Raw genomic sequence first — 13,755 nt, forward strand, 5'->3', positions numbered from 1 at the left:
GGGTGGCCGTGAGACAGTGATCACAACAGATAGGAAGTCAGAGATGTCAGGTGAAATGAAAATATGCCAGGCAAGAAATCTAGTTTGTAGAAATCATCAATTTTTGAGACAGAGTAAGAAAAATGCTGGAACTCTAGAATAGTGTCCATAATGGAAAAATCTTACAGCAATTCTTAAATTTTGTAAAGTGCGAATGCCAAGAATATAACACACAGTGCATCGAATTTACGCATTTGGCCAATCCAAAGCAGTTGCTAAGGATTGGTGTATGTCAGTACTATTTGTCCCTATTTTGAGTTCATCTTCATTTCCATCTGTAGAAAGTACCAGTATATACACATTTTTTAGAAGCCAAAACATCAGAAGCCGAACTAAAAGCTATTTCAGTGCATATAAATCAAAATACTATAAATAAGGATGGCGAGGAGTAGCAACCACCGCACTGTATACTCTCTTCAATCAAAAGTGTTCAATATGAATTGCGGAAGGGTTTGTGTTGCAGGAGTTGTTCCTTTCTTTACCTTTCGCTCACTGGACCATCATATGCAAGGTGTGTTTTCCAAACTCACAGACTTGCTTTACATGTCGATTGTGTTTTTTTCATGTTTTTGTTGTTTTTGCCATGGGGTGTTTATTCTCTGTGTGAATTGGTGTTCAGTTGGTCTATTATGGTCAGATCAGTGTTTATCTATCAAGTGGCCCTGTGGCCTAATGGATAAGGCATCAGCCTCCGAAGCTGGGGATTGTGGGCTCAAGTCCCACCTGGATCGTCAATTATTTTAAATTTTGATCTTAATTAAATATGAACGAATTTCAACATATATTAACATAAAGATGATTAAAAGGTCTCATCAATGCAAAGCATCATACTCATTTCATTCACCTTGTCAATACTGATGTATTGCCGCGAGACTATGCAGTAAAGACACGTGAATCTTGTCCTGTCTTCATAGAGCTGCCTTGCAACTGTGACATGTCACTTAATATTTTGTTTCTCAGGGAGTATAGCAGCAGAGAAACATATACTGCTAATTCATTCCTTATGAGGGCCCCAGCATTTAAGATGTTACTCTTACGTGAGCTCCCATGTTCAAGTCCCACCTGGGTCGTCAATAATTTTAAATTTTCATCTTAATTAAATATGAACGAATTTCAACATATATTAACATAAAGATGATTAAAAGGTCTCATCAATAAAAATCATCACACTCATTTCATTCACCTTGTCAATACTGATCTATTACCGCGACACTATGCAGTAAAGACACGTGAATCTTGTCCTGTCTTCATAGAGCTGCCTTGCAACTGTGACATATCACTTAATATTTTGCTTCTCAGGGAGTATAGCAGCAGAGAAACATTGCAGTGTGAGGGCATCATAGAAGTCAACGGTCAGTACTGTAGAATAGAATCCTGGTTTGCTCTTTTTAGTGACCAATCGACACCAGTGTACCAATCTATCTAGTGGCCCTGTGGCCTAATGGATAAGGCATCAGCCTCCAAAGCTGGGGATTGTGGGTTTAAGTCCCACCTGGGCCGTCAATTATTTTAAATTTTGATCTTAATTAAATATGAACGAATTTCAACATATATTAACATAAAGATGATTAAATGTCTCATCAATGAAAATCATCACACTCATTTCATTCACCTTGTCAATACTGATGTATTACCGCGAGACTATGCAGTAAAGACACGTGAATCTTGTCCTGTCTTCATAGAGCTGCCTTGCAACTGTGACATGTCACTTCATATTTTGTTTCTCAGGGAGTATAGCAGCAGAGAAACATATACTGCTAATTCAATTCCTTATGAGGGCCCCAGCATTTAAGATGTTACTCTTAAGTGAGCTCCCATGTTCAAGTCCCACCTGGGTCGTCAATTATTTTAAATTTTGATCATAATTAAATATGAACGAATTTCAACATATATTAACATAAAGATGATTAAAAGGTCTCATCAATGAAAATCATCACACCCATTTCATTCACCTTGTCAATACTGATGTATTACCGCGAGACTATGCAGTAAAGACACGTGAATCTTGTCCTGTCTTCATAGAGCTGCCTTGCAACTGTGACATGTCACTTAATATTTTGTTTCTCAGGGAGTATAGCAGCAGAGAAACATATACTGCTAATTCAATTCCTTATGAGGGCCCCTTACTGAGTTGAAACTACTTTCTTGAATTGATTGCACAGTTAAGTACCCTTGTTGCTCGGCACTGTTGCCATTATGGAATTGGAGCGATTGAGAAAGACACCGGTCCGTACTGTAGAATAGAATCCTGTTGTGCTCTTTTTAGTGACCAATCGACACCAGTGTACCAGGAATTCATAAACATGATAAAACAGGAAGAAAAGTGATGAATTCAAATGTAATGCATTTTATTTAGAAACCTCCACAAAACCTGCACCATACAAAACTTGCAGTGAGTGATTAATAAGAGGATCTGAAACTATGTCAAAGGAAATGAATAGGTAAGACATGAAAATCACAAAAAGTCTGGTGCTCAAGATGGATATTGTGTCAAGTGTCATGACCATGAGACTGCGTGACACATGTTTCGGAAAATATCTGGCTTCAACAGGTGAAGGATTACTTGAAAAGTCAAGCAAGTTAGCAAGGATTTTCCAACCTAGAAGAGGGCATTGCAGTGTGAGGGCATCATGAAAATCATCATTAGAGAAAATGAGTACATTATCACTAAGTCAATGACCTCCTAGTTAGTATCTTTACCAAGTGGGTGGCCGTGAAACAGTGATTACCACAGATAGGAAGTCAGAGATGCCAGGTGAACTGAAAATATGCCAGCCAAGAAATCAAGTTTGTAGAAATCATCAATTTTTTGAGACAGAGTAAGATAAATGCTGGAACTCTAGAATAGTGTCCATAATGGAAAAATCTTACAGCAATTCTTTAATTTTTTGAAGTGCGAATGCCAAGAATATAACACACAGTGCATCGAATTTACGCATTTGGCCAATCCAAAGCAGTTGCTAAGGATTGGTGCATGTCAGGACTATTTGTCCCTATTTTGAGTTCATCTTCATTTCCATTTGTAGAAAGTACCAGTATATACACATTTTTTAGAAGACAAAACATCAGAAGCCAAACTAAAAGCTATTTCAGTGCATATAAATCAAAATACTATAAATAAGGATGGCGAGGAGTAGCAACCACCGCACTGTATACTCTCTTCAATCAAAAGTGTTCAATATGAATTGCGGAAGGGTTTGTGTTGCAGGAGTTGTTCCTTTCTTTACCTTCGCTCACTGGACCATCATATGCAAGGTGTGTTTTCCAAACTCACAGACTTGCTTTACATGTCGACTGTGTTTTTTTCATGTTTTTGTTGTTTTTGCCATGGGGTGTTTATTCTGTGTGTGAATTGGTGTTCAGTTGGTCTATTATGGTCAGATCAGTGTTTATCTATCAAGTGGCCCTGTGGCCTAATGGATAAGGCATCAGCCTCCGAAGCTGGGGATTGTGGGCTCAAGTCCCACCTGGATCGTCAATTATTTTAAATTTTGATCTTAATTAAATATGAACGAATTTCAACATATATTAACATAAAGATGATTAAAAGGTCTCATCAATGAAAATCATCACACTCATTTCATTCACCTTGTCAATACTGATGTATTACCGCGACACTATACAGTAAAGACATGTGAATCCTGTCCTGTTTTCATAGAGCTGCCTTGCAACTGTGACATGTCACTTAATATTTTGTTTCTCAGGAAGTATAGCAGCAGAGAAACATATACTGCTAATTCATTCCTTATGAGGGCCCCAGCATTTAAGATGTTACTCTTACGTGAGCTCCCATGTTCAAGTCCCACCTGGGTCGTCAATAATTTTAAATTTTCATCTTAATTAAATATGAACGAATTTCAACATATATTAACATAAAGATGATTAAAAGGTCTCATCAATGAAAATCATCACACTCATTTCATTCACCTTGTCAATACTGATCTATTACCGCGACACTATGTAGTAAAGACACGTGAATCTTGTCCTGTCTTCATAGAGCTGCCTTGCAACTGTGACATATCACTTAATATTTTGCTTCTCAGGGAGTATAGCAGCAGAGAAACATTGCAGTGTGAGGGCATCATAGAAGTCATCATTAGAGACAATGAATACATTATCACTAAGTCAATGACCTCCTAGTTATTATCTTTACCAAGTGGGTGGCCGTGAGACAGTGATGGGGTGTTTATTCTGTGTGTGAATTGGTGTTCAGTTGGTCTATTATGGTCAGATCAGTGCTTTTTCTATCAAGTGGCCCTGTGGCCTAATGGATAAGGCATCAGTCCCACCTGGATCGTCAATTATTTTAAATTTTGATCTTAATTAAATATGAACGAATTTCAACATATATTAACATAAAGATGATTAAAAGGTCTCATCAATGCAAAGCATCACACTCATTTCATTCACCTTGTCAATACTGATGTATTACTGCGAGACTATGCAGTAAAGACACGTGAATCTTGTCCTGTCTTCATAGAGCTGCCTTGCAACTGTGACATGTCACTTAATATTTTGTTTCTCAGGGAGTATAGCAGCAGAGAAACATATACTGCTAATTCATTCCTTATGAGGGCCCCAGCATTTAAGATGTTACTCTTACGTGAGCTCCCATGTTCAAGTCCCACCTGGGTCGTCAATAATTTTTAATTTTGATTTTAATTAAATATGAACGAATTTCAACATATATTAACATAAAGATGATTAAAAGGTCTCATCAATGAAAATCATCACACTCATTTCATTCACCTTGTCAATACTGATATATTACCGCGAGACTATGCAGTAAAGACACGTGAATCTTGTCCTGTCTTCATAGAGCTGCCTTGCAACTGTGACATGTCACTTAATATTTTGTTTCTTAGGGAGTATAGCAGCAGAGAAACAGATACTGCTAATTCAATTCCTTATGAGGGCCCCAGCATTTAAGATGTTACTCTTAAGTGAGCTCCCATGTAGCCACCAATTGCTGAAAAGTGTCTTCCTCAGGTGCCATCTCAACTGTGAAGAGAATCCTCCTAAGCTAGCCTCCTTGCAGTGACATGGCACTGAGAATCATTTTCCTCAGTGAGAATCTCTGCAGTGAAAAAGTTTCTCTTAAGGGATTGTCTCTGTCGTGGAATGTTACAGGAAGTCCTCTTGGTTGGGTAGTGTCCCTGGATTGTAGATCATCCTTTTATAGAGCTGCACTGCACTCATATGTTACTGAACAGCACCTTCCTCTGCAAGAATACTAGCAGTAGAAAATATAGTCTTATGAGAATGAAGCCTACTGTAAGAGCACCCGAAATAGCCCTACTGCCAGTGTCTCTGCAGAAAGTGGACACTGAGTTGAAACTACTTTCTTGAATTCATTGCACAGTTAAGTACCCTTGTTGCTCAGCACTGTTGCCATTATGGAATCGGAGCGATTGAGAAAGACAACGGTCCGTATTGTAGAATAGAATCCTGTTGTGCTCTTTTTAGTGACCAATCAACACCAGTATACCAGGAATACATAAACATGATAAAACAAGAAGAAAAGTAATGAATTCAAATGTAATGCATTTTATTTAGAAAAGTCCACAAAACCTGCACCATTCAAAACTTGCAGTGAGTGATTAATAAGAGGATCTGAAACTATGTCAAAGGAAATGAATAGGTAAGACATGAAAATCACAAAAAATCTGGTGCTCAAGATGGATATTGTGTCAAGTGTCATGCCCATGAGACTCTGTGACACATGTTTCGGAAAATATCTGGCTTCGACAGGTGAAGGATTACTTGAAAAGTCAAGCAAGTTAGCAAGGATGTTCCAACCTAGAAGAGGGCATTGCAGTGTGAGGGCATCCTAGAAGTCATCATTAGAGACAATGAATACATTATCACTAAGTCAATGACCTCCTAGTTATTATCTTTACCAAGTGGGTGGCCGTGAGACAGTGATCACAACAGATAGGAAGTCAGAGATGTCAGGTGAAATGAAAATATGCCAGGCAAGAAATCTAGTTTGTAGAAATCATCAATTTTTGAGACAGAGTAAGAAAAATGCTGGAACTCTAGAATAGTGTCCATAATGGAAAAATCTTACAGCAATTCTTAAATTTTGTAAAGTGCGAATGCCAAGAATATAACACACAGTGCATCGAATTTACGCATTTGGCCAATCCAAAGCAGTTGCTAAGGATTGGTGTATGTCAGTACTATTTGTCCCTATTTTGAGTTCATCTTCATTTCCATCTGTAGAAAGTACCAGTATATACACATTTTTTAGAAGCCAAAACATCAGAAGCCGAACTAAAAGCTATTTCAGTGCATATAAATCAAAATACTATAAATAAGGATGGCGAGGAGTAGCAACCACCGCACTGTATACTCTCTTCAATCAAAAGTGTTCAATATGAATTGCGGAAGGGTTTGTGTTGCAGGAGTTGTTCCTTTCTTTACCTTTCGCTCACTGGACCATCATATGCAAGGTGTGTTTTCCAAACTCACAGACTTGCTTTACATGTCGATTGTGTTTTTTTCATGTTTTTGTTGTTTTTGCCATGGGGTGTTTATTCTCTGTGTGAATTGGTGTTCAGTTGGTCTATTATGGTCAGATCAGTGTTTATCTATCAAGTGGCCCTGTGGCCTAATGGATAAGGCATCAGCCTCCGAAGCTGGGGATTGTGGGCTCAAGTCCCACCTGGATCGTCAATTATTTTAAATTTTGATCTTAATTAAATATGAACGAATTTCAACATATATTAACATAAAGATGATTAAAAGGTCTCATCAATGCAAAGCATCATACTCATTTCATTCACCTTGTCAATACTGATGTATTGCCGCGAGACTATGCAGTAAAGACACGTGAATCTTGTCCTGTCTTCATAGAGCTGCCTTGCAACTGTGACATGTCACTTAATATTTTGTTTCTCAGGGAGTATAGCAGCAGAGAAACATATACTGCTAATTCATTCCTTATGAGGGCCCCAGCATTTAAGATGTTACTCTTACGTGAGCTCCCATGTTCAAGTCCCACCTGGGTCGTCAATAATTTTAAATTTTCATCTTAATTAAATATGAACGAATTTCAACATATATTAACATAAAGATGATTAAAAGGTCTCATCAATAAAAATCATCACACTCATTTCATTCACCTTGTCAATACTGATCTATTACCGCGACACTATGCAGTAAAGACACGTGAATCTTGTCCTGTCTTCATAGAGCTGCCTTGCAACTGTGACATATCACTTAATATTTTGCTTCTCAGGGAGTATAGCAGCAGAGAAACATTGCAGTGTGAGGGCATCATAGAAGTCAACGGTCAGTACTGTAGAATAGAATCCTGGTTTGCTCTTTTTAGTGACCAATCGACACCAGTGTACCAATCTATCTAGTGGCCCTGTGGCCTAATGGATAAGGCATCAGCCTCCAAAGCTGGGGATTGTGGGTTTAAGTCCCACCTGGGTCGTCAATTATTTTAAATTTTGATCTTAATTAAATATGAACGAATTTCAACATATATTAACATAAAGATGATTAAATGTCTCATCAATGAAAATCATCACACTCATTTCATTCACCTTGTCAATACTGATGTATTACCGCGAGACTATGCAGTAAAGACACGTGAATCTTGTCCTGTCTTCATAGAGCTGCCTTGCAACTGTGACATGTCACTTCATATTTTGTTTCTCAGGGAGTATAGCAGCAGAGAAACATATACTGCTAATTCAATTCCTTATGAGGGCCCCAGCATTTAAGATGTTACTCTTAAGTGAGCTCCCATGTTCAAGTCCCACCTGGGTCGTCAATTATTTTAAATTTTGATCATAATTAAATATGAACGAATTTCAACATATATTAACATAAAGATGATTAAAAGGTCTCATCAATGAAAATCATCACACCCATTTCATTCACCTTGTCAATACTGATGTATTACCGCGAGACTATGCAGTAAAGACACGTGAATCTTGTCCTGTCTTCATAGAGCTGCCTTGCAACTGTGACATGTCACTTAATATTTTGTTTCTCAGGGAGTATAGCAGCAGAGAAACATATACTGCTAATTCAATTCCTTATGAGGGCCCCAGCATTTAAGATGTTACTCTTAAGTGAGCTCCCATGTAACCACCAATTGCTGAAAAGTGTCTTCCTCAGGTGCCATCTCAACTGTGAAGAGAATCCTCCTAAGCTAGCCGCCTTGCAGTGACATGTCACTGAGAAACATTTTCCTCAGTGAGAATCTCTGCAGTGAAAAAGTTTCTCTTAAGGGATTGTCTCTGTAGTTGAATGTTACAGGAAGTCCTCTTGGTTGGGTAGTGTCCCTGGATTGTAGATCATCCTTTTATAGAGCTGCACTGCACTCACATGTTACTGGACAGCACCTTCCTCTGCAAGAATACTAGCAGTAGAATATATAGTCTTATGAGAATGAAGCCTGCTGTAAGAGCATCCGAAATAGCCCTATTGTCAGTGTCTCCGCAGTAAGTGGACACTGAGTTGAAACTACTTTCTTGAATTGATTGCACAGTTAAGTACCCTTGTTGCTCGGCACTGTTGCCATTATGGAATCGGAGCGATTGAGAAAAACAACGGTCCGTACTGTAGAACAGAATCCTGTTGTGCTCTGTTTAGTGACCAATCGACACCAGTGCACCAGGAATACATAAACATGATAAAACAGGAAGAAAAGTGATGAATTCAAATGTAATGCATTTTATTTAGAAAACTCCACAAAACCTGCACCATACAAAACTTGCAGTGAGTGATTAATAAGAGGATCTGAAACTATGTCAAAGGAAATGAATAGGTAAGACATGAAAATCACAAAAAGTCTGGTGCTCAAGATGGATATTGTGTCAAGTGTCATGACCATGAGACTGCGTGACACATGTTTTGGAAAATATCTGGCTTCAACAGGTGAAGGATTACTTGAAAAGTCAAGCAAGTTGGCAAGGATGTTCCAACCTAGAAGAGGGCATTGCAGTGTGAAGGCATCATGGAAGTCATCATTAGAGACAATGAATACATTATCACTAAGTCAATGACCTCCTAGTTAGTATCTTTACCAAGTGGGTGGCCGTGAGACAGTGATTACCACAGATAGGAAGTCAGAGATGCCAGGTGAACTGAAAATATGCCAGGCAAGAAATCAAGTTTGTAGAAATCATCAATTTTTTGAGACAGAGTAAGATAAATGCTGGAACTCTAGAATAGTGTCCATAATGGAAAAATCTTACAGCAATCCTTTAATTTTTTGAAGTGCGAATGCCAAGAATATAACACACAGTGCATCGAATGTACGCATTTGGCCAATCCAAAGCAGTTGCTAAGGATTGGTGCATGTCAGGACTATTTGTCCCTATTTTGAGTTCATCTTCATTTCCATCTGTAGAAAGTACCAGTATATACACATTTTTTAGAATACAAAACATCAGAAGCCAAACTAAAAGCTATTTCAGTGCATATAAATCGAAATAATATAGATACGGATGGCGAGGAGTAGCATCCAGCGCACTGTATACTCTCTTCAATCAAAAGTGATCAATATGAATTGCGGAAGGGTTTGTGTTGCAGGAGTTGTTCCTTTCTTTACCTTCGCTCACTGGACCATCATATGCAAGGTGTGTTTTCCAAACTCACAGACTTGCTTTACATGTTGACTGTGTTTTGTTCATGTTTTTGTTGTTTTTGCCATGGGGTGTTTATTCTGTGTTTGAATTGGTGTTCATTTGGTCTATTATGGTCAGATCAGTGTTTATCTATCAAGTGGCCCTGTGGCCTAATGGATAAGGCATCAGCCTCCGAAGCTGGGGGTTGTGGGTTCAATTATTTTAAATTTTGATCTTAATTAAATATGAACGAATTTCAACATATATTAACATAAAGATGATTAAAAGGTCTCATCAATGAAAATCATCACACTCATTTCATTCACCTTGTCAATACTGATGTATTACCGCGAGACTATGCAGTAAAGACACGTGAATCTTGTCCTGTCTTCATAGAGCTGCCTTGCAACTGTGACATGTCACTTAATATTTTGTTTCTCAGGGAGTATAGCAGCAGAGAAACATATACTGCTAATGCAATTCCTTATGAGGGCCCCAGCATTTAAGATGTTACTCTTAAGTGAGCTCCCATGTTCAAGTCCCACCTGGGTCGTCAATTATTTTAAATTTTCATCTTAATTAAATATGAACGAATTTCAACATATATTAACATAAAGATGATTAAAAGGTCTCATCAATGAAAATCATCACACTCATTTCATTCACCTTGTCAATACTGATGTATTACCGCGAGACTATGCAGTAAAGACACGTGAATCTTGTCCTGTCTTCATAGAGCTGCCTTGCAACTGTGACATGTCACTTAATATTTTGTTTCTCAGGGAGTATAGCAGCAGAGAAACATATACTGCTAATTCAATTCCTTATGAGGGCCCCAGCATTTAAGATGTTACTCTTAAGTGAGCTCCCATGTTCAAGTCCCACCTGGGTAGTCAATTATTTTAAATTTTGATCTTAATTAAATATGAACGAATTTCAACATATATTAACATAAAGATGATTAAAAGGTCTCATCAATGAAAATCATCACACTCATTTCATTCACCTTGTCAATACTGATGTATTACCGCGAGACTATGCAGTAAAGACACGTGAATCTTGTCCTGTCTTCATAGAGCTGCCTTGCAACTGTGACATGTCACTTCATATTTTGTTTCTCAGGGACTATAGCAGCAGAGAAACATATACTGCTAATTCAATTCCTGATGAGGGCCCCAGCATTTAAGATGTTACTCTTAAGTGAGCTCCCATGTAACCACCAATTGCTGAAAAGTGTCTTCCTCAGGTGCCATCTCAACTGTGAAGAGAATCCTCCTAAGCTAGCCTCCTTGCAGTGACATGTCACTGAGAATTATTTTCCTCAGTGAGAATCTCTGCAGTGAAAAAGTTTCTCTTAAGGGATTGTCTCTGTAGTGGAATGTTACAGGAAGTCCTCTTGGTTGGGTAGTGTCCCTGGATTGTAGATCATCCTTTTATAGAGCTGCACTGCACTCACATGTTACTGAACAGCACCTTCCTCTGCAAGAATACTAGCAGTAGAAAATATAGTCTTATGAGAATGAAGCCTGCTGTAAGAGCACCCGAAATAGCCCTATTGCCAGTGTCTCTGCAGAAAGTGGACACTGAGTTGAAACTGCTTTCTTGAATTGATTGCACAGTTAAGTACCCTTGTTGCTCGGCACTGTTGCCATTATGGAATCGGAGCGATTGAGAAAGACAACGGTCCGTACTGTAGAATAGAATCCTGTTGTGCTCTTTTTAGTGACCAATCGACACCAGTGTACCAGGAATACATAAACATGATAAAACAGGAAGAAAAGTGATGAATTCAAATGTAATGCATTTTATTTAGAAAAGTCCACAAAACCTGCACCATTCAAAACTTGCAGTGAGTGATTAATAAGAGGATCTGAAACTATGTCGAAGGAAATGAATAGGTAAGACATGAAAATCACAAAAAATCTGGTGCTCAAGATGGATATTGTGTCAAGTGTCATGCCCATGAGACTCTGTGACACATGTTTCGGAAAATATCTGGCTTCAACAGGTGAAGGATTACTTGAAAAGTCAAGCAAGTTAGCAAGGATGTTCCAACCTAGAAGAGGGCATTGCAGTGTGAGGGCATCATAGAAGTCATCATTAGAGACAATGAATACATTATCACTAAGTCAATGACCTCCTAGTTATTATCTTTACCAAGTGGGTGGCCGTGAGACAGTGATCACCACAGATAGGAAGTCAGAGATGTCAGGTGAAATGAAAATATGCCAGGCAAGAAATCTAGTTTGTAGAAATCATCAATTTTTGAGACAGAGTAAGATAAATGCTGGAAATCTAGAATAGTGTCCATAATGGAAAAATCTTACAGCAATCCTTTAATTTTTTGAAGTGCGAATGCCAAGAATATAACACACAGTGCATCGAATTTACGCATTTGGCCAATCCAAAGCAGTTGCTAAGGATTGGTGCATGTCAGGACTATTTGTCCCTATTTTGAGTTCATCTTCATTTCCATTTGTAGAAAGTACCAGTATATACACATTTTTTAGAAGACAAAACATCAGAAGCCAGACTAAAAGCTATTTCAGTGCATATAAATCGAAATACTATAAATAAGGATGGCAAGGAGTAGCAACCACCGCACTGTATACTCTCTTCAATCAAAAGTGATCAATATGAATTGCGGAAGGGTTTGTGTCGCAGGAGTTGCTCCTTTCGTTAACTTCGCTCACTGGACCATCATATGCAAGGTGTGTTTTCCAAACTCACAGACTTGCTTTACATGTTGACTGTGTTTTTTTCATGTTTTTGTTGTTTTTGCCATGGGGTGTTTATTCTGTGTGTGAATTGGTGTTCAGTTGGTCTATTATGGTCAGATCAGTGTTTATCTATCAAGTGGCCCTGTGGCCTAATGGATAAGGCATCAGCCTCCGAAGCTGGGGGTTGTGGGTTCAATTATTTTAAATTTTGATCTTAATTAAATATGAACGAATTTCAACATATATTAACATAAAGATGATTAAAAGGTCTCATCAATGAAAATCATCACACTCATTTCATTCACCTTGTCAATACTGATGTATTACCGCGAGACTATGCAGTAAAGACACGTGAATCTTGTCCTGTCTTCATAGAGCTGCCTTGCAACTGTGACATGTCACTTAATATTTTGTTTCTCAGGGAGTATAGCAGCAGAGAAACATATACTGATAATTCATTCCTTATGAGGGCCCCAGCATTTAAGATGTTACTCTTAAGTGAGCTCCCATGTTCAAGTCCCACCTGGGTCGTCAATAATTTTAAATTTTCATCTAAATTAAATATGAACGAATTTCAAAATATATTAACATAAAGATGATTAAAAGGTCTCATCAATGAAAATCATCACACTCATTTCATTCACCTTGTCAATACTGATGTATTACCGCGAGACTATGCAGTAAAGACACGTGAATCTTGTCCTGTCTTCATAGAGCTGCCTTGCAACTGTGACATGTCACTTCATATTTTGTTTCTCAGGGAGTATAGCAGCAGAGAAACATATACTGCTAATTCAATTCCTTATGAGGGCCCCAGCATTTAAGATGTTACTCTTAAGTGAGCTCCCATGTAACCACCAATTGCTGAAAAGTGTCTTCCTCAGGTGCCATCTCAACTGTGAAGAGAATCCTCCTAAGCTAGCCTCCTTGCAGTGACATGTCACTGAGAATCATTTTCCTCAGTGAGAATCTCTGCAGTGAAAAAGTTTCTCTTAAGGGATTGTCTCTGTAGTGGAATGTTACAGGAAGTACTCTTGGTTGGGTAGTGTCCCTGGATTGTAGATCATCCTTTTATGGAGCTGCACTGCACTCACATGTTACTGAACAGCACCTTCCTCTGCAAGAATACTAGCAGTAGAATATATAGTCTTATCAGAATGAAGCCTGCTGTAAGAGCATCCGAAATAGCCCTATTGCCAGCGTCTCTGCAGTAAGTGGACACTGAGTTGAAACTACTTTCTTGAATTGATTGCACAGTTAAGTACCCTTGTTGCTCGGCACTGTTGCCATTATGGAATCGGAGCGATTGAGAAAAACAACGGTCCGTACTGTAGAATAGAATCCTGTTGTGCTCTGTTTAGTGACCAATCGACACCAGTGCACCAGGAATACATAAACATGATAAA

The 13,755-nt window shown here is 38.4% G+C and overlaps 2 non-coding genes across 2 annotated transcripts; both read left to right on the forward strand.

The window, feature by feature from the left end:
* The first annotated feature begins 1,466 nt into the window (after positions 1-1,466).
* Positions 1,467-1,539, forward strand: TRNAW-CCA (transfer RNA tryptophan (anticodon CCA)). Its single transcript has one exon. It is a non-coding gene; the product is annotated as a tRNA-Trp (tRNA).
* Positions 1,540-7,410: 5,871 nt separating this feature from the next.
* On the forward strand, positions 7,411-7,483 carry TRNAW-CCA (transfer RNA tryptophan (anticodon CCA)). The gene has a single exon. It is a non-coding gene; the product is annotated as a tRNA-Trp (tRNA).
* Positions 7,484-13,755: the final 6,272 nt, after the last annotated feature.

This window comes from Ambystoma mexicanum, chromosome 3q, assembly GCF_040938575.1.
Source record: "Ambystoma mexicanum isolate Mex_15411 chromosome 3q, UKY_AmexF1_1, whole genome shotgun sequence".
NCBI classification, from domain to species: Eukaryota; Metazoa; Chordata; class Amphibia; order Caudata; family Ambystomatidae; genus Ambystoma; species Ambystoma mexicanum.